The sequence below is a fragment of the Amblyomma americanum genome, chromosome 3 (genome assembly GCF_052857255.1).
Source record: "Amblyomma americanum isolate KBUSLIRL-KWMA chromosome 3, ASM5285725v1, whole genome shotgun sequence".
Lineage (NCBI taxonomy): Eukaryota > Metazoa > Arthropoda > Arachnida > Ixodida > Ixodidae > Amblyomma > Amblyomma americanum.
Window position 1 is genome coordinate 53614054 of NC_135499.1, and position 16313 is coordinate 53630366.

The following is a 16313-nucleotide window of genomic DNA, read 5'->3' on the forward strand; positions in this document are numbered from 1 at the left end:
ATGAAGTACACGGGGCAGACGCTCCCTTGAAGGGTGACCGGAGCTCGGCGGAAGTGAACTGCGGCACGAGAATTTTTCACGAAGTGTTGGTGCTCTATATACAAACACCGGGTTTACAAACAAAGGGGGGTTCGTGGCAGCCGGCATCGTTTGGAGGAGGCGGGGGGGTGTTGAGAAGTACGCTTAGCGCTCATAACTATACATGAATGAACAGTTTTCAAACCAGTTTTCTGCTTTCACCGTGCGCCTATGATATTGTCCCTTGTGAATAACAACCGGACTCACACTATTCTGAAAATATGAAGCCTCACTTTATAGGCGATGTATTTATAAAACACCACGAAATGTACACGTAGGAGTCGCCCGCAGCTGGGGTTACGAGAGAGTTGCGCAACCCATAAAAGCAAGCAAAACTTACCAAATTATATTTCTCTTTTGTGGCTTCTCTCGTAGATTCAACCGCTGCCATGAACAAACTAGTTGATCTCGAAGATCGTAGCCGACGCTCAAAAGTTATCATACATGGTATTGATGAGCATTCCGATGAAAACGAAGACACTTTAAGAAATATAACTGGGATCTTTGAAACAAAACTTGGTATAAAATGCAAATCTGTTGCACGTATACATCGTCTTGGACGACAAGGGAACCGAAGACCCGTGATGGCGTATTTTCAAGACTTCACGGAAAAGCAGGCTGTGTTACAAAATTCTAAAAAACTCAAGGGGTCGAATACTTATGTCCAAAATGACTATAGCAAATGCACGCTGCGCAAACGTAAATTGTTGTGGGAAAGTTCAAAGATAGAACGTGATGCCAAGAAACGCATGAGCCTTGTTCACGATAAGCTGAAAGTTGACGGCGTGTTGTATGTCTGGGATGACGGACGAAATGAGCGTGTGGCTCTTCCATCGCGAAATGAAACAAAATATGAGCGCTCGATTCCTTCAGCAGCAAATTCCACGAATGACTGACAGAAAGCAGGCGAAAATACTCATGAACTGAGAGTGTTAAATGTGAATGCCCAGAGTCTCCTCAATAAGACAGATAAGCTTGAGTACCTTCCTTTAGTGCATGAACCTCACATAACAGTCATCACTGAGACTTGGTTGCATGATACTGTGATTCCATCCTGATACCCAGCTCCCACCAAATATTTCGTCGCGACCGACTCACACGGGGCGGTGGCGCAGCAGTGGTATTAAAAAACCCCCTAAACGGCATAGTCCTTAATCAAATCCCAGATCATGAAAGCCTAATTATCCAAGTAAATTGTTGGGGCCATTTATTCACAGTGTGTGCTGTTTACAGAGCACCGTCGTGCTCTACTGATTATTTGTTTAGGCTTTACGATCACTTATGCCTGCTTAAAAAAGACCGCCTCATTCTTGCTGGTGATTTTAATCTTCCCGAAATCAATTGGAGTAACCCAAAATCTGTTTTTGATGTTATTGAAAACCCTCAGACTGATATTATGCTCGCGTGCGATCTTGTGCAAACGGTAACTGATTATACTCGGGGAATTGGAAATGCCCGTTCTACTCTTGATTTAATCTTTGTCAACAGGAATGTGTCTGACTATACGGTATTGGTAGACGCTGGCATTTCTGATCATCATGTCGTAAACTTGTCCTTTCGAATAGCAAATCGACAAGGCCATAAGCAACAACCTGTTCGTACTGTCAAAAACTTTTCACGAGCCAGTGACCAAGCCATTTTGGACACCCTGTGGCATTTTTCTGATAATCTATGTGGTGATGTGAAATCATTATGGAAGTCTTTCATGGAAACTGTACAGTCTTGCCTCGAAACTCATGTACCAAACAGACGTGTAAAAACTAACAAAAAGAACCCATGGATGACACGAGAAATTATTCATATCCATCGCAAGCTAAAACGTGCTAAGCGTAGCGGTCATTTCAATAGCACCCATCAACCCCTTAAAACTGCGCTAGCCTCTCAATTATCCGAAGCAAAAGCAAAATACTTCTCACTCACTCCCGAGGTTTTTAAAGGATAGATTTGAGAAGTTCTGGCGGTACCTCAGCGAAACTAAAAAAGAGCAGAGTCAATTATCTGTTAATAATTGCATTTCACATGACCCGTCCGTTATTTCCAACTGCTTTAATCAGTACTTTCACTCTGTTTTCACCACGGCACACGATGACGTCGTTTGATTATTCGCTCCCGGATCTATCACCCGATTTCATTACGTACGAAGGTATTTTTAATATGCTCCTCAACCTTAAAGTGAAGACCTCTGTCGGCCCTGATAATGTAGCTAACGTATTCCTACGTCGCTATGCGGAACCCCTGGCCCATATTCTTACTCATCTGTTCCAGTTATCATTTCGAAACAATGTTCTTTCTGACGATTGGCGAATGGCTCGAGTGATTCCGGTTTTCAAAAAAGGTGACCGTCTTGATGTTGGAAACTATCGTCCAATTTCATTAACCTCCAGCATATGTAAACTCATGGAACATATCGTGTCTAACTTCATAATTGCATTTCTCGAAAAACACAATATTTTGTCGTGTTTCCAGCATGGATTTCGGAAAGGTCTTTCAACTGTTACTCAACTGGTAACTACCATTCACGAAGTGGCATCCTCTCTTGATAAGGCCGAGCAAATAGATATGATATTCCTAGACTTCAGCAAAGCGTTTGATCGTGTCTCACATAGCAAACTAATCCTAAAACTTCAGAACATTGGTCTTCCTCTACCGATAGTGAAATGGATTCAAGCCTACCTCAGTAACCGAAAACAGTTCGTCCACGTCAATGGCTGCTCCTCTGAAATTTTACCGGTTGGCTCTGGGTAGTGTCCTTGGCCCTGTTTTATTCTTTATATATTAATGACATCGTTGCATCAGTCGACATCGCATCTGTTAGTATCAGGCTATTTGCAGATGACTGCGTTCTGTTCAAAACTATTTGTTGTACCGATGACCAAACTGCTTTGAACAATAACCTTAATGCTGTACACCAGTGGTGTAGCCTTTGGTCTATGGAATTAAACCGAGAAAAATCTGTCCTTCTTCAGGTAACTAACAAGAAAACCCCGTTTCAGTTTTTGTACAAAATCAACGAATATCCAATAGTTCAGGTCGAAGAGTATAAATACCTAGGTGTGACGATAACTAATCACTTGAATTGGACGAGCCACATTAATAAAACATTTAAGAAACTAGGTTTTCTTCATTTTAAATTAAGATCAGCCCCTTCCCATGTTAAGCTGCTTGCATTCAATACCCTAATCAGACCTCAGCTGGAGTATGCTTGTGTAATATGGGACCCTTACTTGAAGAAAAACGTAACCAAACTTGAAATGGTACAGAGAAAAGCCGTCCGTTTCATATTCAATTCATATGGCCGATTAGATTCACCATCGTCTCTGATGAGTGCTAACAACATTTTGACGTTAGAAAGCCGACGAATGATTTCCAGGCTGCGGTTTCTGTATCTGCTCAACAATCACCAACTTGGCATCAATCCACAATTGTTCATTCATCCACGTGTGAGTCGTCAAACTCGGCACTCCCACCGTCACAACCTGGAACCAATCTTTGCACGTACTTACAGATTTAAAAATTCTTTTTTTCCACGCACTGTCACCCAGTGGAATGCTCTTCCAAGAGATGTTTAAATTTTCTGCTGATAATGTAACAGTTTGTGAAGCAAGTGTACGAAAAACCCTGTGCTGATTTTTCCCTTTATATATATATATATATATATATATACTTTAATGGTTGCCGATTCATTTTCCCCTTTTCTACTTTATATCATGTGTTTGCACTGCACCCTGTTCGTTTTATATTTTGTGATTGCTTCCCAATGGTGGCGCTGAATTGCATTTTTTGTGACCTGTATTGCCCTTCCTGCTTGGTCTTCAATGACTGCAGTATGTTTTAAATAAATAAAAATAAATGACAGTTCACCCATAAAGGCAGCTGTTCGTTAACAGCTGACGAGTGGTTTGATGAAGAGTGTGACAAGGTATGCTTAGTCATTTGAAATCTATATTTATAGAATGCCATGATAAATGCGTGTTGTGTTGTAAAGCTGGACACCCCCCCAAGAGGCTCTTTATCCGCCGGGTGTTTCCTAAATCATGCAAGTTTCTCCTGTAGCCTGACATGTTCCTGGTGCACTACATTTACTCACATAGAGTCATTCAGACTTGACAGCATTACATGAAAAAAAAACAGCTCTCAAATGGCATGAAAGCACACGAACGAGAGCAATACACTGAAGCAGGCGCCCCTGGCTGCATGCCTCCAGCGCCGGTTCCGGAGTCCGCCAACGATGGTGTTAGTCGTCTGCTACAGTGCGAGGTTCGCTTATCATGCTGTTTCAGGACTGTGTTCAATGTAAACGTTGTTGTCGTTTGAAAGGCAGTACTTGCAAGGGTATGTAGCATGAGCGGCAGAAATGTCAGACTACATGAGATGCTTGCGCGGTTAGGGGGAACATCCAACGGATAGAGTGCCTTTTGGGGGTATGTTCGGTTCACAACACACATTTATCGTGGCGTTTTATAAAGACAGCTCCAAAATGACGAAGCGTACTTTGTCACAATCTTCTGTAAAGCACTCGCCAACTGTTAACAGATGACCTCCTCCATGGGTGCAGTTGAACGAGAATTATTTGGTAGGTATTGCTTACGCGTCTTTTCATGGGTTATGCAACCGCCTCGTAGCCGCAGCGGCGGGCGACCCCTATGCGCACATTTAGCAGTGTTTCCAAAAAACATCGCTTCGAAATGACGCTTCATACTTTCAGAATTTGTTCTAGGGTGAACATGGTTGTTCTTCACAAAGGTACGAGATCATAGGTGCATTTTGAAATCAGAAAACTACTTTGAAAACTTTTGCTTCCACGCGATTACCCTCAAGTTTTTCCCCAGTCGTTCCAGCCGGCGACAGCAGCGCCACCGCATCTTGCTTACGTCACAGATCGGTGCTGGCCTCTACGCGGCGGATAGTGCTCACAAACGGAATGAGCGTAAAACAGGGTTTCCTTCCTTTCGTACGGTTACTCCATGTCCCTATACAAGAGCTGGCGATGAAAGCACGATGAGGACAACTCCATCCTTGGCAAAATCCATTGCTTCGCTCCTTGTGACTGCGTTCAGGCTTGCGCGGCAGCAAGATGTGCGTTTGCTGACGAGGAAATTAGATTTATAAATGAAACACTTTTTATTCCGCCCATTCTAATCTGATGACCGGAAAACAGGAGGCGATACTTAAGCTGTTCTTTCTTCCTTTCTTCTTTCACTCCCTCCTTTATCCTTTCCCTTACGGCGCGGTTCAGGTGTCCGCCGATATGCGACAGATACTGCGCCATTTCCTTTCCCGAGAAACCAAAAACTGACCAATACTTCAGCTCCGCCGCCCTAAGGGTATGACGCAGGAACGTTAATAGAATGCCCGTATACGCATTTTCAGATCCATTTATGGGTTTGTATCAAGTTCACTTTCCTGTTAAAAGGCACACAAGAAATATAGAAATTCAAAAACCATGGGCAACAAAAGAACTCTGTCAGCAAATGAGAACAAAAGAGAGGTGCTCTACAAACAATAACTGAACAATCGTAATCTTGACGACTTGACCACTTTAAAACAATATCGAAACAAACTAACAAACAAAGAAACTGCGCATTGCACACAAGAAGTATTTCTTGTCTTTCGTGGATGTCAAAAATGTTTCGAGCGAGCAGATACATATACAGATGCATATCCAAATTGACCACTGAGGGCAAAGATTCGCATGGGCGGAACTGCAGATGCTTCAAATAATTTTTTTAGAAACATACTACCTCAGGTAGGTCCCCAGACGCATGACAATATGTAAACATGATAAATTATATCTTTATTTCTGCAAACACTCAAATTACACGAAGTTATTTCAACAAGTGCAAATTTAAATAAGCAGTAGTAGAGATATCGATGAAATTCAAATAAAACCACTGAAATATATCTCAGATATCATATTTCTTTGACTACATCAAAAATTCCAAAAAGATGCAAATTCCAAACTAGTACTCTTTAAAAAGGAAATTTGAAATGTATTTGGCAGTTACGGGCCAGTATCTATTTTGCGTAACTTTAAAAAGACTTTTGAGAAAACAATTCACTGTAGGCTTTCGAATTTCGCTGACGACAATTTACTAACACCATACCAATTCCGGTTCCTGAAGAGCTAGGCTACAGAATTAGCCTCCTTCACCAAGAAAATATTTTAATGCAATTTGAATGGAAACAAAAGGTAAATGGCTTATCTGTCGACTTTTCCAAGGCTTCCGACTAGATGAACCACGATATTTTGCAGTATAAGATAGATATTTGCGGTATGTGTGAGTTATTGCAGTAATATCCCATCGGCGACAAGTTGTCCAAATTAATAACTTGCGATCAAGAATCTTGCCGTTGTTTTATGGTGTCCCGCTGGTTTCCCCATCCTACTTAATCTGAATATAAATGACATTGTTAATATTAATCAGAACGCCGAATTTACTATATATACAGACGATACCAGCACATTTTTTTTTCTGATAGTAACATCCATCAACTTGTCTCTAGTAGCAATAACACAGCTGCTCAGCTACAAAAATAACCACGTCTAACTCTATGAAGAATAACGAAAATAAAAACTTATTTTTCTGCCCAAAGATAGGCCCGAGACGCCGTCAAGAAGCGGAGAAACGACAGCGACAAGCCGTGAGTGAAACGACGTCTTCTTCGGGTCAGCTATCGCGTACGCACTGTTCAACTGGAGCTGAACCAATAAACCAACAGCAATTTTTTTTCCATAGTGCTCATGTTATTGCGGCTCACAGAGTATACCACTACCGTACGAGTATACACGATTAATTATGAAGTCATATACAGTATTGTGCGTTTTTATCGCTGACACTTTCAAAAATTTCCCCGCCTCAACCGATGGCTCGTTTGTGGTGAAACTGCACACAGAGCTTGCGTATTATGGTTACTTTTGTATCGTAGCAAGTTTGACAATGGTACTTACTTAGTTCAGGCGCACATGATGCGAAAACGTAAGCGTCTACGAGAGATCGGCGAGCCAAAACACGCAGACGACGCTTTTTCGCTGAGAACCGGCAGTGGCGCCATCTGTTTTCGGCAGCGGAAAGCGTCACGACTAGGCCGCCGAGGCAAGCGTTGCAAGGAGCGCGGGCCCTTTGAATATGCCGTTCGGCATTTGCGTCTGCTTCAACTGAAGCGCTTACAACAGTTTCGGCTAATTGAGCGGAAAAATATCAAAACAACTGATTTAAAGAGGCGAGCCCGCGCCCTACCAATTGGGCTACTGTGAGAACAACTGTTTCTAGAAAAAAAATTCCAACTCCAATGAATTTAACGTTGTACAATTTTTGTGCAAGTAAAAATTTAGTACATTCCTGTGAGCTTGCTAACTTTCAGGCATAATGTATTCTAATTATCTGAATAACTTTTGCTTGCAAACTATAAACATTTCATTTGACTGAATTTCTTTAATACTATCGTTTGGCATAGACTGCAACATTAAAATTGCAACCACTACTAGAAAAGAACTTGGGGTGGAATTTATTGCATTTATTGCAGAAAGTTGGGATGGCATTTCTTTAAGAGATAGTCGAGTGCAAAGTATAGGTCATTCGGCGCGTAACAACCATAATGTTTGTGGAGATTGGGCTTCTTGAGCGACCGGAGTGCGCGCCCGCTGCTGCTTTTTGCTCATTAGAGAGACTCCCCGTGGGGTGTCTGCGAGCGGAATGCAGGTGGCTGCGCTGCTCTTTTGAAGAAACATGCGGTATATCACCCTCCCTTCCGTTCTTCCCGATTCGACGTCGCATCTCTGAAGGGTCACTCTGAGTGACATTTTGGGGCCGTTGTTTCAGCGAGAGGTCCCGAGCGGGAAATGAACGGGGAGATCGCTACCGACTCGGGCAGCAGAAAGGTGCGCAGATTCCGCCTGCCGGGTGCCGCGGCCTTGGTCGAGGGCAAAGGCCGCGGGTGGTTTAACTTGTGCCTGGCCTGAACTTCCGGAATTCTGTCGCCTGCCCTTGCGGCGCTGACGCGCTCCGGATTCGGGAGGGCCTGATCTGGCTGGTTCTCCGCCATCGCCGGCCATTGCCGGTGACGCTGCGCGATGAGCCATTGACGTGCGAGCTGCGTCATCAAGATGTGCTCCACGCATGCCCAATCCTCCCTTGTGTTGTGTCGCGCGCGATTTAACCCTTTGGTTGGTTGAAGCGGCATGCGATCGCCCTTAGCTGTGCCGTCACGCGCATATGTAGTCTTTGCTTTGAGCGCGCTACTCCGCAGGCCCGCTCCTGGGTGCTGCGGCTGGGCTATGGGTTCTACCAAGGTCTGGGGATCAGTGCAGTGTTCTGTAATGCATCTTATTATGTAATAAACACTTGTGCTGTCTATAATAACTGCGCCTTCCTTCGGAGCAAGAGCACAGGCGCGTGGCGAACGCTGGCAGTGCCCTCAGCTTGCTATGGCCCGAACCCGCGATATGTGGGCGAAGTTCCACCTAATTAACACACACACCATGACTGTATTGTAAACCTTACATGTTGCAGTCGATGCTTTGATGGCATACTGTCTGCCTAAAAATCATGTTTGATGAAGATTGACATTTCAGGAGCGCTACAGCTCCTTTGTTCACAATAAGGCAACTTGCTTATGTATCCGGGTTTTTGTAGCACTTATAAGTGTGTTTAGTGATTTAGCTTAGACAGGATGGAAGGTGCCGCCATTCCTGTTAAGTGCGTTAGGCGGCACCGGGATGATGGGTGACTAGAGGTTTCAGTAGGCTGATGAAATCGTTTCCAGTCAGTATCTTCGCTTCATGTCAGTTAATCTCATGGCCACTTTTCTTTGTATGCTTGGCAATTGCAGTCCTTATTGCTTTTTTGTTTCGCATGTCGTTCTGGTGTTCTCTCAGGTGTCTCGTGAAGTCTTCTGTCATGTACGAAATTGGCTCGTCGGTTGTTTATCAGTGTGCATAACAAGACTTCACAAGAAGCTAAAAAGCAACAATGAATGCAATTTCTGAGCGTGCGAAGAAAAGTGGCCACAAGATTAACAACAGAGCTGTAGTGAACCTGGAACGTCATTCTTTTTTGACCAAAGTTGGTGACCAGTGAAATTCATCAATCAAAATGTTGGTTGGCAAAAACTTAGTCTTTTTTGTTGTTCAAATGTGGAAAATGCAAAATCTTCCCTAACATACGGTATTCCTATGGAATCAAGAGTGCACCTTGATGTCATATATGCGGAATTTTTTTTTTAGACCTGCTGGCTATTGCTGCCTTGAGGATCATCGCATTAAATGTCAAAGAATTCGAAGCATTCCAAGCCAGCTTTGCGCAACTATGCAACTCTTGCCTACTTAATTTTTATGATATGTGTCCTACAGTCTTGAAATTTGGAAGGGTTGCTTGCAGCCAAGCAATTATATTTGTATGTGTAACTTGAGCACTTGATTTGAGAAAACGGCACCAGTTGGGTTTTTATTCACTTCGCATCTACGAGCTAACAGTTAACCGCACAAAGAAAAATGATCCATTTATGTGAGGCTATAAGAGCATTTCTCAAAAATGAATTTGCATGTACTAAAACGATGCCCGTTCTGCATTAAGTTTTCAAGGTATCATATGTTCTGCTACTGCTTGCAGTGTTTTGATGTTGGCAGACATAAGAACTGTCTTATGAGTTATACTTGAAGGCCTTAATGAAACAAAAGAGGCCGACTACTGACTGATGTAAACGTGCATAAATTATAAAAATTAACTGCTGGTTTTTCACTGCAGGAACGAGATATACCCATTTAGATCATGCCTTGCATAGTCTACTATGGCAAGTGGATTGAAAAAGCAGACTTCTTCCTGGTGGTTTAGCACAAGTGCCTATTTCCTATCTGTAATGCAGAAGGACATATCTGTTTTGCTGGGAACCTACTGGTCTTTAGCATCCAATATTCACATGAAGCATTCAACACAAGTGTTGTTCTAGAGCAACTCTTCCTGAATATGAGCATTACCACACCAAAAACAGTTGTCAGAAGTTTATGAACAGGGTTGTGAAAAAAAGCTTGAAGTGGTTATGATGCCAGTGTCAAAAATAAGGCCTTAAAAAGCATTTTCCAAAGTTTTGATTGCTTTCAGATTTAAAATAAAGTAACAGACAATACTTAAATTGCAGGGGAACACCTTAAGAAAAATGCAAACCAAGTGCTAGTTTTCTTGACAACATATGGGCAGGACGAGAAAATTAACTAGTTCACAGTGTCATTTTATCTCTGGCAGTTCTACAAAAGCCATGATCCAATGAGACTTCATCATTAATGTTTTACAAAGGCAAGACTGCCTCCTTTTCCACACTCGCGGTGAGCAAGTAGGCATAGTTTGTAGCGTATTCAGAGCAATAGCTGTTAGTGAGCTTTTGAGGTCCACAGTTCAGGATGCTTTGTGTTTCTGAATGGCCATCTGAAGAAATTCTGCATGGTTCTACTGGAAGCGTTCTCTGGATTCAGCCACTTGTATAACACAGTAAGCAGGATGTCTGTGCAAGCCGACTAGGGGCGTGGATGTGGAGGATGTTTGTAGATGACTGACCACTGCTGTCGCCAGTACACTAGGTTGCAAGCTGATAACGTTGTGGCAGACATGCGGCACGGCAGCAATAGGCCGCAGTATTCATTTGGTAACCAACCTCTCGCGATCAACCTATAACTGCCACCTGCTAGGGCAGCTGGGTGGGTGTGCTGCATATCCAGTGTGTTGCAGTTCGACACCAACACCACATACAAGTGAGATTGAGGTGTCCACTGACCCAGGCAGCCAGCTGTGCACCTTTCCTTTCCTGAAAATGAAAGGTGGCCTCTACAATGTCACTGCCAATGAACACAGTATGTCTGGTTTTTGAGGAAAGGAAATGGCGCATTAACTGTCACATTTTGTTAGACACCCCAACTGCCCTGTAGGGGATGGGATAATGGAGGGAGGGAAAGAAGAAAGGAAGAAAGAGAAAACTGAAAATTGAAAAAGCTGGTTGCCATGGTTACTAGTACCTGTGTAGCTGTGGCCTCAGACGGGCATGACAAAACTCGCTTCTACTAGCATAGTGTAACCTTGGCTACTTCGAGATTTTCAACCTGTTTGCTTACAATTTTATTTCCTTCATTTCTTCACAACACTAACGACAATGGCTGTACTGTGCCAATTCCCAGCTTCTGCTTTATGAGAGACAGAGACATATGGAGTTCTTCAAAAAGCACAAGGTGGAATTTGCGCGTGAACACAGCCACCGCATGAGCATGCAGCCACTGTACGTAAAGAATGCCCTTCCTTGAAGGGTGCAGATCCAGCACTCTCATTGGAAAGCTACGGATCCAGCACCCTGATCAGAATGGTGCTGAAATGTACATCTCTAGGGTGCTCCCCATGTGACAAGCCACTTCACCCTTAAGGGTATAAAATTTTTCACTGCGTACTCTGCACATGAAGATTTAACAACTGTATCATGGGCTGATTCAACAACTTTTTTTTGTGTCACTATTCTGAGTGAGTTGTGCATTGTGCTTTTGAAGCAATAACCCATGAATTTTAATAAAAATTTGGACTGCTGCATCTTTTCATGTGAGCTAAACTCAACACAATTCTGTCAGTCCATTGCCACAGGGTGCATGAAAACAGCTCCTGAACAGAAAGCAAGCCTCCTAGAATTTTACCTCATGTGGAATAAGCCAAATAGCTAGGCCTCTTGGTATGTTAACACCTTGATAGTCAGCGCGACACATGATGCGAGGACGAAGGCAGAAGAGACAACAAGCGCTGACTATATACAATTTGTGCTGGTAGTCGGCACATGTTTCTTTTTTCTTTGTCCTTATCTCCCTTACCGTTGAGATGCTGAGCTTTTCTTTTCCCACCAAATGACAAGAACGCTACGATGCCACAATCTTAAAAAAAAATTATGGTCATTTTTAGTTGTCTACTCACTTCAGAAGTGGCTGAAGCTGCCACGTTTTGAACATAGAGGAAGGAACAGCTACGAGAGGCCCTCGTTATCTGAGCTGCATGATAAAAAGTGTGCGGGAAGTTGTGTTTTTGCAAGGACTACAGGGATTCTTTAGCTTACCGCACAGCGGCGCCATCTGCATCACAGGCGCATCTGTGAGTTGCCGGCGACTTAACGCGACTAGAGATAGTCTCTTCAGCTTGGTCTTCATGGCACAAGCACGCCAAGATGACAAACCAACAGGCATGCTGGAACCCTCACTACCAGCTTCAAAATATGTGATGTAACGACTGCTCCTAAATTCTTTCCTTCTTCCATGTTTCGAACTTTTAGGCTTCTCGTCAAGCTATAGTATATGCTGCCACCATACATCTAACTTGCCGTCTGTGCCATTAGAATGCGTAATCTATTCATATGTGATATATCCATAATGACCTTAACTGCAAGTAAAAAAAACTCAAATAGCCACGTCAGTCAGATCCTTAGGAGTAGTTTTTTCAACCCATATACAGCGGGATGATTTATAACTGTAACATAGTATTAAAATCTTCAAGGGATTTCAGTCTTACTTCTTGCCACAGAAACATATTGCAACAAAGTGACAAATTGATGTGGCGCCAGCTCTTATTCTCCTCTCACTTGAACTAGTGTACACTGGTACGGAACAACACAAAAAACACAAATCTACAAAGCTATCAGTAATAGAAAAAGCATGCTTGGAATAATCTATGGTATTTATATAAAGCATTAGAAATTGCATTTGAGTCAATTCGCTATAATTTGAGGTTCCTTGGATATTATAAGCCAAAACGAAAATGCAGTTAACAAAATTTCCTAGTTTGCCTCACTCCAACAATTCCAAACTCCATACCCACAACACCCGAGATCACGCATGGAAATGCCTGCTGCTAGGAAAAATTATGGCCACCAAATGTTGAATTATCAACTGCCATTAACCTTAAACAACCTCAATGATTAAAATACTGCAAAAAATCATTGATACATGAAAAAAAAAAAAATGCGGGAAAAAAGTATTATCCGGGAAAACATGATCCAAACTGCCCAATTTTGAAAAATACAACTGTTCAATGAGGGACAATGACGTATTGACATTTTCACTCCATTAAAATGTCGACTGGAATTCCGTGGCACAATGCCTTTTCTAAAGCTGACAGAATTCAGCCCGCATTTGTGCTGTCTTAAGCACACAAAGAACTTCGCAACACATGCGGTCTCTTAACGGCAATGGCAAAAGTGACCGAAATCTCGTACTCAGTTTTTTCAGATGCTTCTCCCCCTTCGAAATATTAATTGCGATGAAACCACTGTGTCAACTGACTATCGCAGCATTTTTCTTTTCCTTTGTTCTCCTTTTCCTTTGCCCCTTTGTCCTCAGGCACCCCGAAGAAGCCGCTACGTTTCTCTTCATGTCGCGTTTCTGCAGGAGCAATCTGCTTCTATGCTTGCGCATTTTTGTGTGCGTGCAAGCATGTGTGTGTGTGTGTGTGTGTGTGTGTGTGTGTGTGTGCACGTGCATGTTTCGCCCCTTTGCACCTGGCTACAGCAGAGAAGCCACCCAGATGGGTGACTGCCGCTGTTTTCCAGCTTTTCACGTCGCAAGACCCCCTTCTTGGCTCACTTGTATGGTTTGTACATGTTCAGTTGGTTGCTTAACATACTACCCGACCTAAATTTGCCAAAACTTTAAGCACAATAGCCAGAAAATCGTGTTATTCAGGAATGTTGAGTTGAGTTTAATGGCGCATAAGCGACTAAGGCTATCATGCGCCAAGCTCAAGGTATAAGCAATTGTTTTCTGTAGATTTTTACAAAGGTATAAAAAATATGGCGGTGTGGAATGCCTAAAAGGTTATATCCATCTGCCCAGTATTGAGAGCAAAACAAGATATTAAAGGTTTCAAAGGAGGCTGGGTACCCTCATCAGCCGTCCTTGGCTGGGCAAGGACTGGAGGCCCCCAAACAATCAAAATAAAAAACCTCAGTCCTTTTCTCTGGAATGCAAAAGTGGCTGAGGTGCATCAGGCAAAGTACTGGGTCGTGTTTTACATATTTTTAAGAACACCAGCTTCTGTTAAAAATCTAAAAAAACGCAGTACATGTCCACAAATGCATTTTCACCTAAGAGCAGTGATGGATGAAAAGGGATGCGTTGGTTATAAAACGGAGAGAAGCACTTTTTCCGTAGCTTTTCCAGTTTCGAACATGAAATTAAAATGTGACTAAGTTCATCTCCACATGCACAAACTGGTTGATCTTCTTTTGTTAGCAGGTAGTTGTGAATAATGTGTGCGTGGCCTATACGGAGGCGGCAGATAATGACTTCATTGAAACGTTTCTGATGCACACATTACTTCCATTCACCGAGCACTGGTTTTATTAAGTGTAGCTTGTTATTTACTTCGCTGTCCCAAGTGCACTGCCAAATTTTCCTTGACTTACATTGTATTAATTTCATGCAATCTTTATAGGGCACATTTGCATTCTTTATTTCCTTGCCACAAGCTTGAGCAGCACACAAATCTGCTCTTTCATTGCCCTTTATGCCGACGTGACTTGGTACCCAGCAGAGTCTTATGTTTCTTCCTTGAGCTAGGGCTGTTGTAATGTAGTGTATGAGGTTGCCAAGCAGCGGGGTTATTGCATTTCTAGAATGAATGGCTGTGAGCACATTTAGCGAGTCTGTGTAAATAATACTGTTGCCGAGGTTCCCATTTACTATTTCATCAATGGCTACACAGATAGTGTAACATTCCGCAGTGAAGACTGAAGCACACTGTGGAAGTCTTACTATTTTATTCCAATTCCCGTGTACCGCTGCACTTATAACATAAGCGTCTGTTTTTGAACCATCTGTATAAAAAGCTGCGTAATTACTGTATTTTTCTTCAAGTGTGAAGAATTCTTGTATGATATGTTCTTGCGGAATTTGTTTTTTTACCGAAGTCTGTAAGAGTGAGATCACAGACTTCCAGAAAGTTATACCATGGCGGAAGTGGACCTCGCCTACGAAAAATGCTTGGCAATATGTCTAGTACGCCAAGGTTCTGGCACATGTCTTCGAATCGTAAGAGCAGTGGATGGGTAGCTTGGGGTTTATTGTTAAAGAGTACTCTAGATGGGCACTCTGTAGCAACGGGGTAACAAATATGTTTGTGCAGTGAACTAATTTTTAGAATGTACGAGCATGTGAGCATGGCTCTTCTGTCTGTAAGTGACGGCTTGTTGGTTTCAACATAAAGACTGTTTATAGGTGACGTCCTGTAAGCACCAGTTGAAAGGCGTAAACCTAAACTGTGCACCGGGTCGAGTCGTTTCAAATACGATGGCCTTGCTGAACCATATACTATACTGCCATAGTCTAAGCAGGATCGTACCACAGAGCGGTAAATTTTTAGAAGGCTTGCCCTGTCAAAACCCCAGTGTTAATGTGAAAGGAGTTTGAGTATATTCAGTGATCGGGAAGTTTTCTTTTTTAATGCATTAATATGAGGCAGGAAAGTGAGTCTTTTGTCAAATGTTATACCTAAAAATTTGTGCTCATTTTTTACGGGCAACTCGGTTTCGTTCAGATGTAGGGTCGGATCTGCCTGTAATCCTCGTTTTAATGAGAACGGAATTGCCACCGATTCCTGTGGGGAAAACCGGAAACCATTTTTACCCGCCCATGCTGCTAGTTTATTTACAGTCAATTGTATTTGTATTTCACATGTTGATACAGTGGAGGATGTACAAGCTATTTGAAGGTCGTCTACATAGACTGAGTACATAACGGACCTCGGGATTATTTTACTGAGAGAGTTCATTTTTACAACGAAGAGGGTAGTGCTTAAAATACAGCCTTGAGGTACTCCATTTTCTTGAATAAAATTTCTCGAAAGCGTAGAGCCCAGGCGGACATTAAATGAACGGTTAGACAATAAGTCTTTACGGAAGTTCAGCATTCTGCCACGGATGCCGAGCTCAGCTAAGTCCTGGAGAATCCCGAACCTCCATGTTGTATCATAAGCTTTTTTTAAATCGAAAAAGACTGCTAGACAGTATTGATTATGGATAAAAGCTTCTAAGACAGTATCATCTAGACGGACTAGGTGATCTGTTGTAAAGCATCTCTTTTTAAAACCGCATTGATGGATATCTAGAAGTTCGCAGGATTGAAGGACAAAAGTTAATCTTATATTCAGGACACTTTCAAACGATTTGGCGAGGCAACTGGTAAGGGCTATGAGTCTATAACTGTTAGGAGATGTTGGAGGTTTATTAGG

General features: G+C 42.6%; 1 protein-coding gene across 1 annotated transcript in view; it reads right to left on the bottom strand.

Moving 5' to 3' along the window:
- Positions 1 to 16313, bottom strand: part of LOC144124602 (uncharacterized) — a 33823-nt gene that overhangs the window by 1386 nt on the left and 16124 nt on the right. The gene's annotated exons all lie outside the window — the stretch shown is intronic.